This window comes from Nicotiana tabacum, chromosome 1 (assembly GCF_000715075.1).
Source record: "Nicotiana tabacum cultivar K326 chromosome 1, ASM71507v2, whole genome shotgun sequence".
Taxonomy (NCBI): Eukaryota; Viridiplantae; Streptophyta; class Magnoliopsida; order Solanales; family Solanaceae; genus Nicotiana; species Nicotiana tabacum.
Genome location: NC_134080.1, coordinates 113254610 through 113269251, shown reverse-complemented (window position 1 = coordinate 113269251; position 14642 = coordinate 113254610). Strand labels below are relative to the sequence as shown.

Genomic DNA, 14642 nt, shown 5'->3' with positions numbered 1-14642 from the left:
ATTGGAATTGTCCGCGTTCGCGAAAGGAAAAATGGAGAGGCAGTGAACTTGGTCTACACGAATGCGAGAGGCTGGTCGCGTTCGCGATGAAGGATTTCAGGCCTGGGCAGAAGGTTTAAATAGTCATCTCGTCCGTGATTTTAGGGTTTATTTCTTCCATTGTTGATCATTATTAGAGCTTTTTGAAGAGGATTTAAGAGGAATTCAATGTAAAATTGGTAAGATTCATGGACTTAAAACTCGGTTTTAATGTAAAATCTACCTAATTAATCATGGAATCTAAGCCTAAAATTGAAAAACTAGGGCTGGAAATTGGAGACCTAGAATTTGGGATTTGAGGGGTCATTTGTGGATGGATTTTGATGCTTTTTGTATGAATGAACTCGGGGAGTGATATGGAATCCATTGATGTGAATTTTATCGGAATCCGAGACATGGGCCCGGGGGTCGGGTTTTGGTAATTTCGGGATTTGTGTTGTATATTGATTATTTTCGTTTGGGCTTCGTTCCCTTAGCATATGTTGACGCCGTGATTCTGATTTTGGATAGATTCGACATGAGTGGAGGCCGATTCGAGGGGCAAAGGAGTCGCGGGCTAGAGATTTGACCGGATTGAGGTGAGTAATGATCGTAAATGATGTTCTGAGGGTATGAAACCCCGGATTGCACATCGTTGTGCTATATTGAGGTGACGCACACGCTTGATGACGAGCGTGGGGTCGTGCACTGTTGGGGATTGTGACTTAGTCCATCCCGAATGACTATTTTACCGCGTATTTGACTGAAATCTATTTGATATCATCATTATTTGGGCTGAATGCCATATTTGGGCCTCATGCCAACTATTTGAACCCTTCGGGAATTTTTATTGATATTTCCTCACTGTTTTGACTTTATACTTGATCTCAGTCATTTTATATTTAACTGTTTTCATACTCAGCCATTTTTATTATATTTTAACACTTAAATGATCTTTTAAATGATAATCAGGTTGAGAATCATGTTTTGCTACTACCGTGTGGCTTGTGAGGATTTTTGACTGAGTAAGGCCGAGTGGCTATGTTATGAGGGAACATTGATCATGATTTGAGGCCGAGGGCCTGAGATATGTATGCCACGAGGTGGCTTGTTGATATGAGGCCGAAAGCTTAGAGATGATGCCACGAGATGGCTTGATATGACGCTTGGGCCGTAAGGGGCCCTCCCAGGAGTATGCATACTCCAAGTGAGCGCGGGTACCTATTGTGATGTGAGATATAGCCCGAGGGGATGGTATTGTTCTGAGATATTGCCCGAGGGGCGAATTTGCTGACATTGTGCCCGAGGGGCGAACCTTTATATGTTTATCTTGCTTATTTGTCTATCATTACCTGTTTAAGTGTTGAAAAGGCATTTCATGAAGTTTAAAACAAACTTAAATAATTTTTCATATCTTTACTGATTCATTATTTTACTGGTTTTACTGCTTCATTATAGCCTGTAATGTGCCTTACGTGATTTTTTTGCTTTCAGTCTTTATTTATGATTATTACTCGTTGAGTTGGAGTACTCACTTTACTCCCTGCACCCCGTGTGCAGATTTAGGCGCATCTGGTCCCGCTACCGAGTGTTGATCTTTTCATCCCAGGAGGATCCGAAGATTCTCTAGGTAGCTACCGGCGTTCGCAGCCCAGAGCTTCTTCCCTTATCTTATTTCTCTTTGTTTTAGTTTGTATTGAAATCTGTAGACCTTTCTTGATTATTTCGGATTTTAGATGCTCATGACTAGTGACACCCCGGTATGGGGCTGAGTTGGGTTGTTTTCTGCAAATTATACTATTATTTGCTACTTTGAGATTCTATTTATTATGCTTTAGACTTATTTCTTATTATTTGATTGTTAAAAACTGAAATGGGAAAGTATCCGCTGGCCATGTCTTCACGAGAGGCGCCATCACGATCGGGTCCGGATTTAGGGTCGTGACAAGTTGGTATCAGAGCCTAGGTTATATATAGGTCTCACGAGTCATGAGCAGGTTTAGTAGAGTCTCGCGGATCGGTACGGAGACATCTGTATTTATCCTCGAAAGGCTGCAGAACCTTTAGGAAAAACTTCACATTCTTGAATTCTTATCGTGCATTATTGATTCAGCTTGAAATATAACTCTTTGAATTCTTTCCACGCGTTCGTTGCGCGCATGAGCACTCAGTATCAGATATGCATCGATGGCTTATGATTTCCTGATCGAGGGACGAGATGTGATCTCTGTGTGTTGATGTTGGCTCATCTGGAGGACTTGAGGCTGGATTTTTACCTATAGCTTGAGCCTTGAGCTGTTGATTGCGTGAGCGTGTGTTTTTGGATCTATATGTGATGTTGTGTCCCTATTAAGGGAAGTAATGACTGGATTAGTTACGTGATGAGTGTGATGTGACTGCGAGATGTATTCATATGATTTGGAGGTGACGAGAAGGGTTTGCTGGAGGATAAAAGAACTATTAGGTGGTTGGTTTCCATCTTGATTCGAGGTATAGCCCCGAGTTATAGGCGTGTGAAGAATCTTTTCATGTTTCTTAGTTGGGAGTGAAGTAAATTTCATGTTGCGGTATGAGTTCAGACTCAGGTAGATTAAGTGACTGCATAGTGTTTATGACGATGGAACGTATATAAAAATGTTAGTTGGAGGCAAAGCAGGTGGGTTATCTCCTGCAGAGTGTTCTGAGATTGTGTGATCCTTATGTTGTCTGTTAGAAGATCTCATTTACAAGTGAAATATATGTGTTAAAATTTAAATTTGGGTCGCTTAAGAGAGTGGGCTTGACTGTTGCGAGGGTGAAGGAGAGATTTGCAGAAGATTTAAAGTACCAGATGGTTTGTGTTTCACGAGCTTATGAAGGATGGAGTTTAATCTCACTATGGTATTATGGTAGTAATGGAGTATATGCATGATGAGTTATTGTGTGTGTTTTGATCTATGGCTTTGAGCCAAGTGGGGGATTCTGCTCTTGATTAGTGGATTGCATGGTTATGTGCCATGTTGGTTCCAGTTTGAGGCGTGCGGGTAAATCAGTTATGGCTTACGGAGATTGAGACCGAGGATGGCTCGAGCAAAGAAAAAAAAATCGACAAAAGTTATGTTATGCTTCATAGGTGTATGAGAATCATGGAGTGTCTGAAGTGGTTATTGGTAAAAAATGCTCGGTGCATAAAGCAGGAAGTTGCTGGGTTGCATTAAGGTGAGGTCACATTCTGCAGTGTCAGGAGTGCTAATGAGGCACAGGTTGTTTGGTTCATTTGATCAGGCTAGTTGCGGTTTGAGTAGAGTGGATGACTCTAGGGAATGGTTCTAAGTGCTCAAGATTTGCATGTAATAATTGGAGATTTTCAGGTTGTATTTTTTGGCCAGAAACTGAGGTTTGCATTTGGAGGGTGTCAAGATTTGTGGTATTTCTATATCAACTATGAGATTCTATTTATCAGCATCAGGAAGGTGAAGGTAACGTATTTTGATCCGCAGGAAGTCTCTTCGGAGTAAAGTATTTCGAATGTGGTCTTTGGGGAGAGTATTCAGCGGCTTATGAGCCTTAGACGGTGTGGTTTTATGCTTGGGTCTAATGTGGTGAGTCTGGGTTGAGGAATGGTAGTGTTATAGCAAGAAGAAGTATCAAGTTGAAGGTAAATCAGAAGGAACTTGAATAAGTGGGATGGCTTGGTAGTAGGCCGGATCAGCAGGGTAAGGATATGATTAGTTCTTTGGATGCTTATGAGGTAATGAGTTTATCCAAGTGTTTCACAGCAATGCTCTTGGTTTTTAGTGGCCTGCGTAGCTTGGTTGAGTTAGAAGGATTCAGTCTTGGCAGTTTAGTGTTGTGCAAATGGAATTCAGAGAGTTTTTGATGGTTTCTACCACGGTTAGAGATGCGTATTTTCTACGAGTGTGAGGAGCATGAGATGTGTAATGGTTTTATTCTAGATGGGATCAATGGAAAGTTCTTGGCTGGTTGAGTACGTAGATGTTTGTGGCTCGGAAGGGATATGAAGTTCTCATGATTGTCTTAGGAGGGTATAGTATATGCGGTATGTGGTGTAGGATCGAGATTGGCATGTGTAAGGTCACAATTCCGTTTGGGAAGGAAGGTCACAAATTCTTGGGCAGCATAGGCAGCTTCAGATGATTAAGGAAATGGTATTACTAAGTGGTGTGGCTTGATGAGGGTATACGTTTCAGAAGAAGGGCAACATGATTGAGTTGATGACACTTCAGTAGTATTGTGGCACTCTCTTGATGGATCGACTACTGATATTCGAGTTTGCTTGTTGGCATAGAAGAACTATAGTAGTACCTCTCGTGGGATGATTGGGTATTAGAGGTGCGTTGTATATTCGGACAGTGGAGTTGGTATCAGATGTGGTGATTCGTATGCTATATGGAGTTGGAAACTGGGAGTTCTCATGGACAGGTTAGGTCGTGGTTGTGGATCGCGTATGTCAGTCTTGTGTGGTAACTATGGGAGGTTTGGAGACTCGAGTGGATCTTTGTTGCTTGGTATGTTGGATTTTGATGTAATACGGGTATAGAATAGTTGTTTCCGTGTCGTGTTATGCTGGACAATTACGCTAAGTCGACAATGTTGGCTATGCGAGGAATGCTACGGATTGAGTGGCGAGGTTCGACGGATTATATTCCCAGTAGGGTGGTGTCATTTTTGAAGACCCAGCGGATGGCTGGGAAGGGTTGCCTTTCTTATTTGGCCTTCGTGATGGATGTCAGTGCAGAGACTCCTACTATTGATTCAGTTCTAGTGATGAGGGATTTTTCTGGATGTGTTTCTTTCTGCCGGGCATACCGCCGGACAAGGTTGTTGATTTCGATATTGATTTGGTGCTGGGCATCGTATCGTATGACACCGGTAGAGTTAAAAGAGTTGAAGGAACAACTTTAGGAACTCCTTGATAAGGGGTTCATTGGTAGACCTATATGGATATGTGTTCTGCATCGAGATAGCTTTGTGGAATTCGAGTTTCTATCGGTGGGGGATGTGTTGATTCGATTGTTATTGAGCTATTAGTGTTGTGAGGTGATCTATGAGTTACTCGTCTGTGTTGCAAGGCGATATGATTCGTTGGTTATCAGCACCCATGGTGTGATTTTATTGAAGTCTTTCAGTGGAATTCGAGCGGGGAGAGCATTGGGTAATGCTCGGTGGATGTCGTATCGATTGTGTCCCTTCGGGTATGTGTACTGTTATGTCAATTGCTTCGCGGTGGTTATGATGATTGCTTTGGTTTTAGGCATCATATTGCACATGGTTGTCGATTTTGAGCATAGTGACTTGAGGTGTTTCATGTGGACTAGTGTTTGGATGAGGTCGCGCATTGGAGTGAAGCTATGTGGAGGTATGATCCTGCGGGTTGTATTCGTGTGTTCTGTTTCTATGATGTGTGATAGGTTCTCAGCATTGTGTGTGGTGGTACCGGTGAGTTTGCGGTATAGCTCTTTCATTTGAGTCATTTTCAACATTTGAGTATGTTCGGATTTTTGCTTATTGGTGCGCGGATTGCACAAGTTTCGACTTTAGCCTATATTGATGTGTCATGTCACCAGAGTAATTGTGTTGGATTATATGAGAAAGTTGGGGTCTTTAATGAATACAAACGGTCTCGATTTCAGCATGTTAGAAGGATAATATCGAGGTTCGGCTCAGAAATTTGCTATGGTCTTTGCCAAAGGAGAAGTGGCTTCATGAATGGTTGATTTGAGAAATGGTTATGGCTTACTGCGTGTTTTCTTTATCATTGGCAGTATATGAAAGTGTTGCAATGAGACTTTAGTTGATAAGAGATTTTCTACCGATATTCGGTTGTTGTGTGTAGCTGCTGTGATTAGAAGTTATCACTACAAGTGTTTGAGTTATGTGGTATATCATGTAATTGCACCTGAGGTTGTAGGTATGGGTTATTACAGCTGGTTCGGGCTTATTTAGAGTATAGATGTGAGATTCTGATCTTGTGGATGATTTCAGAAGTGGAAATGTGGTTTTAAGGTAAATGGGCTAGGTTGGATTGTGAAATTTCAGTCACGTTGTATTATCGGACCTATATGAGATAGGGTGACGTGGGATCACCCCCGGGTATATGTATGGTAAGGTTATTAATCCCGATTGGAATTCTTATGATTTGGTTAGCTCCGCTAGGTGATTTGGGACTTAGGAGCATGATCGGAATGCAATTTGGAGGTCCATGGAAGGTTTAGACTTGAATTGGCGAAATTGAGATTTTGGCATTTTCCGGTTGATAGGTGAGATTTTGATATATGGGTCAGAATGGAATTCCGAAAGTTGCAGTAGCTCCGTTGTGTCATTTGTGACGTGTGTGCAAAATTTCAGGTCATTAGGACGAGGTTTGATAGGCTTTTTGATCGAAAGCATAATTTGAAAGTTCTTGAAATTCTTAGGCTTGAATCCGATGTGATTTTGGTGTTTTGATGTTATTTTGAGCGTTTCGAAGGTTGGAACAAGTTTGAATGAGGTTATGGGATATGTTGACATGTTTGGTTGAGGTCCCGAGGGCCTCGGGTGAGTTTCGAATGGTTAAACGGATCAATTTTGGACTTTGGAGTTGGTAGTTTCTGCTGGTGTTGTATTGCAGACGAATTGTTCTTCGCGTTCACGGTGGGGGACTTGCACTTGCGAAGGGTGTTTTTGTGTAATGATATTTTTGTTCTATGCATTCGCGAGGATTAGAATGCAAACGCGAAGGTGGAGGATTCATGTGCATCCCAGAAGCGAGACTAGGGTCGCGTTCGCGTAGAGGAGAAAGGTCGTTGGGCACCCCAGGCCCATGTGCTATGCGTTCGCGAGAGTCGCATCGCGTTCGCGAAAGCCTGGTATAGCAAAGCATCGCGTTCGCGTGGAATTGTCTACGTTCGTGAAGGAAAAAATGGAGAAGCAATGAATTTGGTCTACGCGAATGCGAGAGGCCGGTCGCGTTCGCGATGAAGGATTTCAGGCCTGGGCAGAAGGTTGAAATAGTCGTCTTGTCCGCGATTTTAGAGTTTATTTCTTCCATTGTTGATCGGTTTTGGAGCTTTTTGAAGAGTATTGAAGAGGAATTCAAGGGGAATCACTTGGAGGTAAAATTCATGGACTTAAAACTCGGTTCTAATGTGAAATCTACCTAATTAATCATGGAATCTAAGCCTAAAATTGAAGAACTAGGGCAAGAAATTGGAGACCTAAAATTTGGGATTTGAGGGGTCATTTGTTGATAAATTTTGATGTTTTTGGTATGAATGAACTTGGGGAGTGATAGGGAATCCATTGATGTGAATTTTATCGGAATCCGATTACGTGGGCCCGGTGTCGGGTTTTAGTAATTTCGGGATTTGTGTTGTATATTGATTATTTTCGCTTGGGCTTCGTTCTCTTAGCATATATTGACGTCGTGATTCTGATTTTGGATAGATTCGATGCGAGTAGAGGCCGATTCGAGGGGCAAAGGCGTCACGGGCTAGAGATTTGACCGAATTGAGGTGAGTAATGATCGTAAATGAGGTTCTGAGGGTATAAAATCCCGGATTGCACATCGTTGTGCTATATTGTGGTGACGCACACGCTTGATGACGAGCATGAGGTCGTGCACTGTTGGGGATTGTGACTTAGTCCGTCCCGAATGACTATTTTACCGCGTATTTGACTGAAATCTATTTGATATCATCATTATTTGGGTTGAATGCCATATTTGGGCCTCATGTCAACTATTTGAACCCTTCGGGGATTTTTATTGATATTTTCTCACTGTTTTGACTTTATACATGAACTCAGTCATGTTATATTTCACTGTTTTCATACTCAGCCATGTTTACTACTATTTTAACACTTAAATGATCTTTTAAATGATAATCAGGTTGAGAATCATGTTTTGCTACTGCCGAGTGGCTTGGAGGATTTTTGAATGAGTAAGGCCAAGGGCCTATATTGTAAGGAAACACTAATCATGATTTGAGGCCGAGGGCCTAAGATATGTACGCCACGAGGTGGCTTGTTGATATGAGGCCGAGAGCTTAGAGATGATGCCACGAGAAGGCTTGATATGGCGCTTGGGCCATAAGAGGCCCTCCCAGGAGTATGACACTCCCAGTGAGCGCGGGTACCCATTGTGATGTGAGATATAGCCCGAAGGGCTGGTATTGTTCTGAGATATTGCCCGAGGGGTGGATTTGCTGACATTGTGCCCGAGGGGCGAACCTTTATGTGTTTATCTTGCTTAATTGTCTATCATTACCTGTTTAATTGTTGAAAAGGTATTTCATGAAGTTTAAACCAAACTTAAATGATTTTTCATATCTTTACTGATTCACTGTTTTACTGGTTTTACTGCTTCATTATAGCCTGTAATGTCCCTTACGTGATTTTTTTACTTTCAGTCTTTATTTATGATTATTACTCGTTGAGTTGGAGTACTCACTTTACTCCTTGCACTCCATGTGCAGATTCAGGCGCATCTGGTCCCACTACTGAGTGTTGATCTTTTCAGCCCAGGTGGATCCGAAGATTCTCTAGGTAGCTGGCGGCGTTCGCAGCCCAGAGCTTCTTCCCTTATCTTATTTCTCTTTGTAGACTTTTCTTGATTATTCCGAATTTTAGATGCTCATGACTAGTGACACACGGTATCGGGCTGAGTTGGTTGTTTTCCGCAAATTATACTATTATCTGCTACTTTGAGATTCTATTTATTATGCTTTAGACTTATTTCTTATTGTTTGACTGTTAAAAACTGAAATGGAAAAGTGTCGGCTGGCCTTGTCTTCACGAGAGGCGCCATCACGAGCGGGTCCAGATTTAGGGTCGTGACAATTGCTGATTTTTTAAAATTCTTTTTATTTATTATTTTAAATGTACCCTGTTCTAGCATATTACATAAAAGCTATTAAATACACTTAATAAAAAATCACTGATATTAATATAAATTAACAATATATTTAACAAGGTCCACAATATATAGCATAATGCATATAACAGTATCGTTAAGTACAAAAAATCCATAAGGACCAACAATAAAGTCCAACAAAGTAGGCTAACTATGCGAGGGTGGAGAGTTACGGTCATCATCAGAACCCAATGCATGAACCTCATCAATGTTAGCAGCAGTAGAAGATGTAGGAACTGTAGGTGCCACATCTAATGGGTGGTTGGTAAGATCAGTATTTGGCTGATGCGAGGGTAAGGAAACTAATTTGCGTACCCTCTCAACGATTACAGGAACTATATGATCTGTCAGTGCAGGAATCAATCGCATCACTAACTCATCCAGATTCCCTGTCGATGTTGATTGAGCATTTGGAGGTGTCGCTGACGATGTAGCATCGGATCAAAAGAGCCATCAAGATTTGGCCCGTAGTAGCATTTTGCTTGAGATCCAAGATCATATACTCTTCTTTTCTTTTATCCTCCTTCGGCTTGATAATATGCTTTACACTGATCAATATCAGATTGAGTTTGTGTTTGTTGTTGTAATATCTCCTGATATTTTCCTGTAGAAGAGTTAATAATTAATGAAATAAAAAAACTAAATAATATTGAGCATTCAATTTACAAAATGAAAAAAATATATGAAAGTAAAGTCAATAAAATTATTTAAAAAGCTATCTTACATGTACGATTCGGGCTTTCTCACAACAAAAGATTTTCCATCATTACCATGTGTATAGACATGCAAATGCAACTCACTTGGTGTTGGATCTCGATCCTTTTTAACAACCTATACAAAAGGAACCTCAATAAAGGTAACCTTAATGATCATTTCAGACAACACAAATCCAGAGAACAACGTATTCAAAAAGGTAAAGATTATGTGAAGCTAAACAAGTGTGACACAAGGCATGCAGCCATTAATATCCAGAGAACAACATATTCAGATGTAGTTTTCTTGTTTGTACAAAAATCAATCTTCATTTCCATTTACTAGTAACAGATGCTCTAGGAACAAAAATCAATCTTCTACAGACTCAACATGTCTTTAGCAAACACATTACTGCTGCTTCTGACTTCTTATGCAATGACAATTAGTTGCATTTAATCTTCATTTCCATTTACTAGTTAATATATTTTCTCAGGCTTCTCAAACAAGTGGCAATTCTGCAACATCAAAGGAAAAGGTAATATGTAAGTTCAAAATGCTCATTCAGAGCTAACACTTGTTACAGTTAAAATTAGCTCAGCTGGAGATCCTCTCAGTAACCAAAAGAAAAGAATCATCATTAGTCATAGGATCCTGTAATATTCTTTTATTTCTAACCAAATGTCAGTTCATTAGAAAAAGAACTAGGCTATTTTGCAGCAACACCAGGGAATATTGTGATGAAATACACGAAGTGCAACACTAGCAATTCCATCATTTTAAGACGTTCTAGAGACACTATTAGTATAACTGGGCTCCATTCGCCAGATGAACATTAGTTGAAGCTGGGTGTCTGTTGTAACTAACTAACTTTTAATTAATTATCAGTTTGCTTTATCCACTATATCAGCATTGACGGCCACGAAATAAATGCTTCACACTGTTAAGTAGCCGCTGCCAATCATACTTTCTGTTACAGACAATGCCATTCCTCAGCATTAAGGTCTTGTATATATGACAAATCAAAGTTTTACTGGAACCAGGGCTTAAAGCACTTGAATGCTATCTGCTGATTTAGAATAGACTATAACATACTCAGGCCAAAGAGATTATATGTGTGATTCCTTCTATTAGTACATAAACCACTACGATGAGTAGAACTAGAACCAATACAGAATTACAGGCCAAAGCTGGTACCACACAGAATAAGCAACCTATGTGTTATTCTCAGACAACAACGACACCTAAAGGTACAATGTTTCCTGAATCTCCTGCAAGTGGAAAACTTCCCAGCACTCCATGGAGAAATTCCAGAATTAATAAGCTAAAGGACACAAGGTTTGACTCTTTTAAAAAATACACACAAAAATACTAGCAGCAAACCATAAGAAAGAAACAATCTTTCTTCTAATCCACTATCTATAATTCCATATGAGCATAGACACAACCAAAAACAAATGCAGAAACAATTTCAAACACCCAAATAGGCAGGTATACACATGCATGCCTCACAAAGAGCCCTAAGAAAAGGATTCCTCTTGGGAATTCTGTTGCTGATACATTAGGTCTATTCTATGTAAACAGACAAACTACAGAATTTTGGAGTACCATTTTTAGGCCAAAAACAGATGTTATCCAACTGCTAACTACAATTTCGGCACACATTGACAACCCAAATTTTTCGAAAAGAAATTCTCAAACAATAATTTCAAGCACAGTATATTAAAAACAGAACAAGAGACAATCCACTTAAAAGTTTCTTGCGATGCTCCCCAACATTGATAGAGCCACCTGTGTGAGTCCCAGTGGCAACTCCGCTCCCACCACAACGATTTTTTGCATTTATTTATGACGTTCAACACATTTAGGATCTTTCCAAAGTCTCAACCAACTTTCCGACACATTATTTGGAATAGTGTCCGGCTGCGCCCCACTTGATTGTAGTTTGCTAATAAAATTATTGTATCTTTTTGCTGCCCTATGCTCCCATTGGATCCGCACCACAGTATCAATTGAAGAATCCCGGTAGAATGCCTTCTGAATAATTTTATAAAGTAATAACATTAATAAGTTACATATCAAAGTTAATATACTTTCTAAATCCAATTGTGATGGCTATACCTTGAATTCTCCAAAATAATTTCTTTTATCTCATTTGAGACGCTTTTCCAATCGATTCAATCAGGATCAAGTTCATGCTTGAAACACTTAGTTATACACTCAGAGCATTCAAATGAAGGCTCTGACCTGAACAAATTAGAAGACATTATTTAAAGGCATACCATATATCAATGAAATATACTAAAAGTAATAGTACAAGTATGGACTAACCCTGTAGGAGAAAGAGTAAGAAGCGTCCGCGGCCCGCGGGTACTGCTACACTCAATTTCGCCTATTATATTGCTTTGAGAAGATGTACCCTCGCCTTTTGTGTTGCTCTGATTAGGGGTATTTGGAGATGGTTCCAAATTAATAGTTGGGGTACTACCATGGCCTGATGTTTGAATAGGTGGCGCACTACTAGAACCTAATGTTTGAACTTGATTGATATGATCTGGTCCACCCGAGGAACTCGTACCACCTTGTTGAGTACTGATTGTGGGAATGGGAACAGTAGGCATATTTTCACGAGTAGCAAAATTACCCCTAACAGAAGATTTACCTACACGGCCTGCGCTACCTCTACCTCTACCTCGAGGCATATCTACAAAATAAATAAATAAAAGAAGGATATGAAACAATGCATATCTAAATAAAATATGGCAAGAATTGGTTCTCAATGTGGTTGCATCAAATCTATTTCAAAAAAAATTATAAGACTTAGTTAAATATAATAAGCCAATTCAAGTACATAATTAAAAGATAATAATTTTTATAGTCTTACATATTCCTTGAACCAAATAGTAAAACACGTTTCGAGACTCTCATTTATTTGATCCTAAGATAGATTGGGGAATTCTTCTTGCAACCGTTGAATGTACATACTTCATTGCAACAAAATAAGTTAAATACAGACTCAAACTATATGGATATATTTATTATTATTAAAAACTGATACCTTACAAATGATTCAACCTCTACACAATTTAGTAGAATATAAGTTTGGGCTGCCTTGATTTCTTCGAGGGACAAACTTCTCTTTTTTCCTTCTCCCCATAGTCGGCCTGGATGGGTGAATATTGATAAATTTCCTTCAAGATCTTCCATAACACCACCATCATTATTACGGGCCACATTATGATTACGTGTCATGACATGAGGTTCAAAATAATGAGAAAATAATTGTGTTGATTCCATCATCAAGTATGCTTCACAAATTGAACCCTCGACACTAGCTTTATTCGCTATCATTTTTTTAAGAGTTCGAAGGTACCTATACAAGCAAATGGATATATCATTAAATTCATAAAATCATGTGTAGCATACTTGTCATAATAAGAACATAAAAAGTTCATAACCTCTTAAAAGGATACATCCATCTATATTGTACAGGTCCAGCAATCCTTGCTTCATATGGCAGGTGTACAAGCACATGTTCCATTGAGTTAAAAAATCTAGGGGGAAATATACGCTCTAACTTACATAAGATTTGTGGGATTTCTGCCTCTAATCTCTCCATGTCCACCACTTGAAGAACAGTCGAGGTGAGATCCTTAAAAAATAAGCTCAATTCTGTTAGTGCTTGCCACACGTTACTAGGAAGTAGCTCACGAAAGGCAATAGGCATTAATCGTTGCATGAAAACATGGCAATCATGACTTTTCATGCCAAATAATTTGTATTTGTCTATGTCTAGGCATCGGCTCAAATTCAAAACATACCCATCTGAAAACTTCACATTTTCCAACTAATTGAACAAGGCAATTTTTTGATTCTTCTCTATTGTATATGCAGCTTTGGGATAGCTTCCATCAATAGGATTCTTTGGCAATTGCGATCGATTGCAATAGTTTACCATATCTTCACGTGCCTTTGGATTGTCTTTTGTTTTGACATCAACATTAAGAATTGTGTTAAATACATTTCAAAGACATTTTTCTCAATATGAATGACATCGAGATTATGTCGGATCATGCTAGAGCTCCAATAAGGAAAATCCCAAAAGATGCTTCTCTTTTTCCATCCACAACACCTAGAAATTCTCCCATTAACTTCTTCTACATCTAGCTCAGTTACTTTCCTCAGTCCCAACTCACAAATTTGGTCCAAGATTTCCTCTCCTATTCTAAGGGGTGGTGGTAGCCTTCTAATAGTCTAACCCTTACGAAAGTTTTTATGATCTCTCCTAAACGGATGATTTTGGTCAAGAAATATTCTATGACTGTCAGTTGTTTTCCCACCATGACGTAATCTAAAGGGTTGTGCTTCCTCCATACAATAAGGACATGCTAAGTTACCGACAGTTCTCCATCCAGATAACATAGAATATGCTGGAAAGTCATTGATTGTCCACATCAAAGCGACCCTTAATTGAAAATTTTGTTTTTTTGAGATGTCAAATGCTTCTACACCCGTCTCCTGATAACTAGGGATTTTGATACATTTTATACTCCTTCTTGCTTTAGTTTTAATTAGAAATTTGTACAAAATAGTCCTAAAAGGCTCACAAGTTGTGCTTGATTGCAGGTTTGATCAACAAAGTGACAAGATGTCAAAGATCAGCTCAAAAAGGAGTGAAACTTGCACAAGTATCAAGGCAAGACAAAGCTCAGACAAAACAAGGCCAGTGCGGCCGCACACCATTCTGTGCGGTCCGCACAAGTGAGGTTCAAAGAGTATGCAACTCAGGCAAATCAGGCAATGCGGCCGGATGGGATTTAATGCGGTCCGCACTGAAGTTACTGCGGCCGCACTCGATTTAGTGCGGTCCGCACAACCAAGGATCAGAGAGTTGCTATTTTTGGAGATTGAAGCCAATGCAGTCCGCGCTCCATTTCATGCAAACCGCACTAGAAAGCATCGGGGCCGCAATCTATTCTGCGCGGTCCGCATTGCCCCAGTTCAGAGAGTTTGATTTTCAAGTCTAGAGCCTTAGTGTGGCCGC

The 14642-nt window shown here is 39.9% G+C and overlaps 1 pseudogene; it reads right to left on the bottom strand.

Annotated features, from left to right (window-relative positions):
* Positions 1–9050: 9050 nt before the first annotated feature.
* LOC107784547 (uncharacterized) lies at positions 9051–13325 on the bottom strand (annotated as a pseudogene).
* Positions 13326–14642: the final 1317 nt, after the last annotated feature.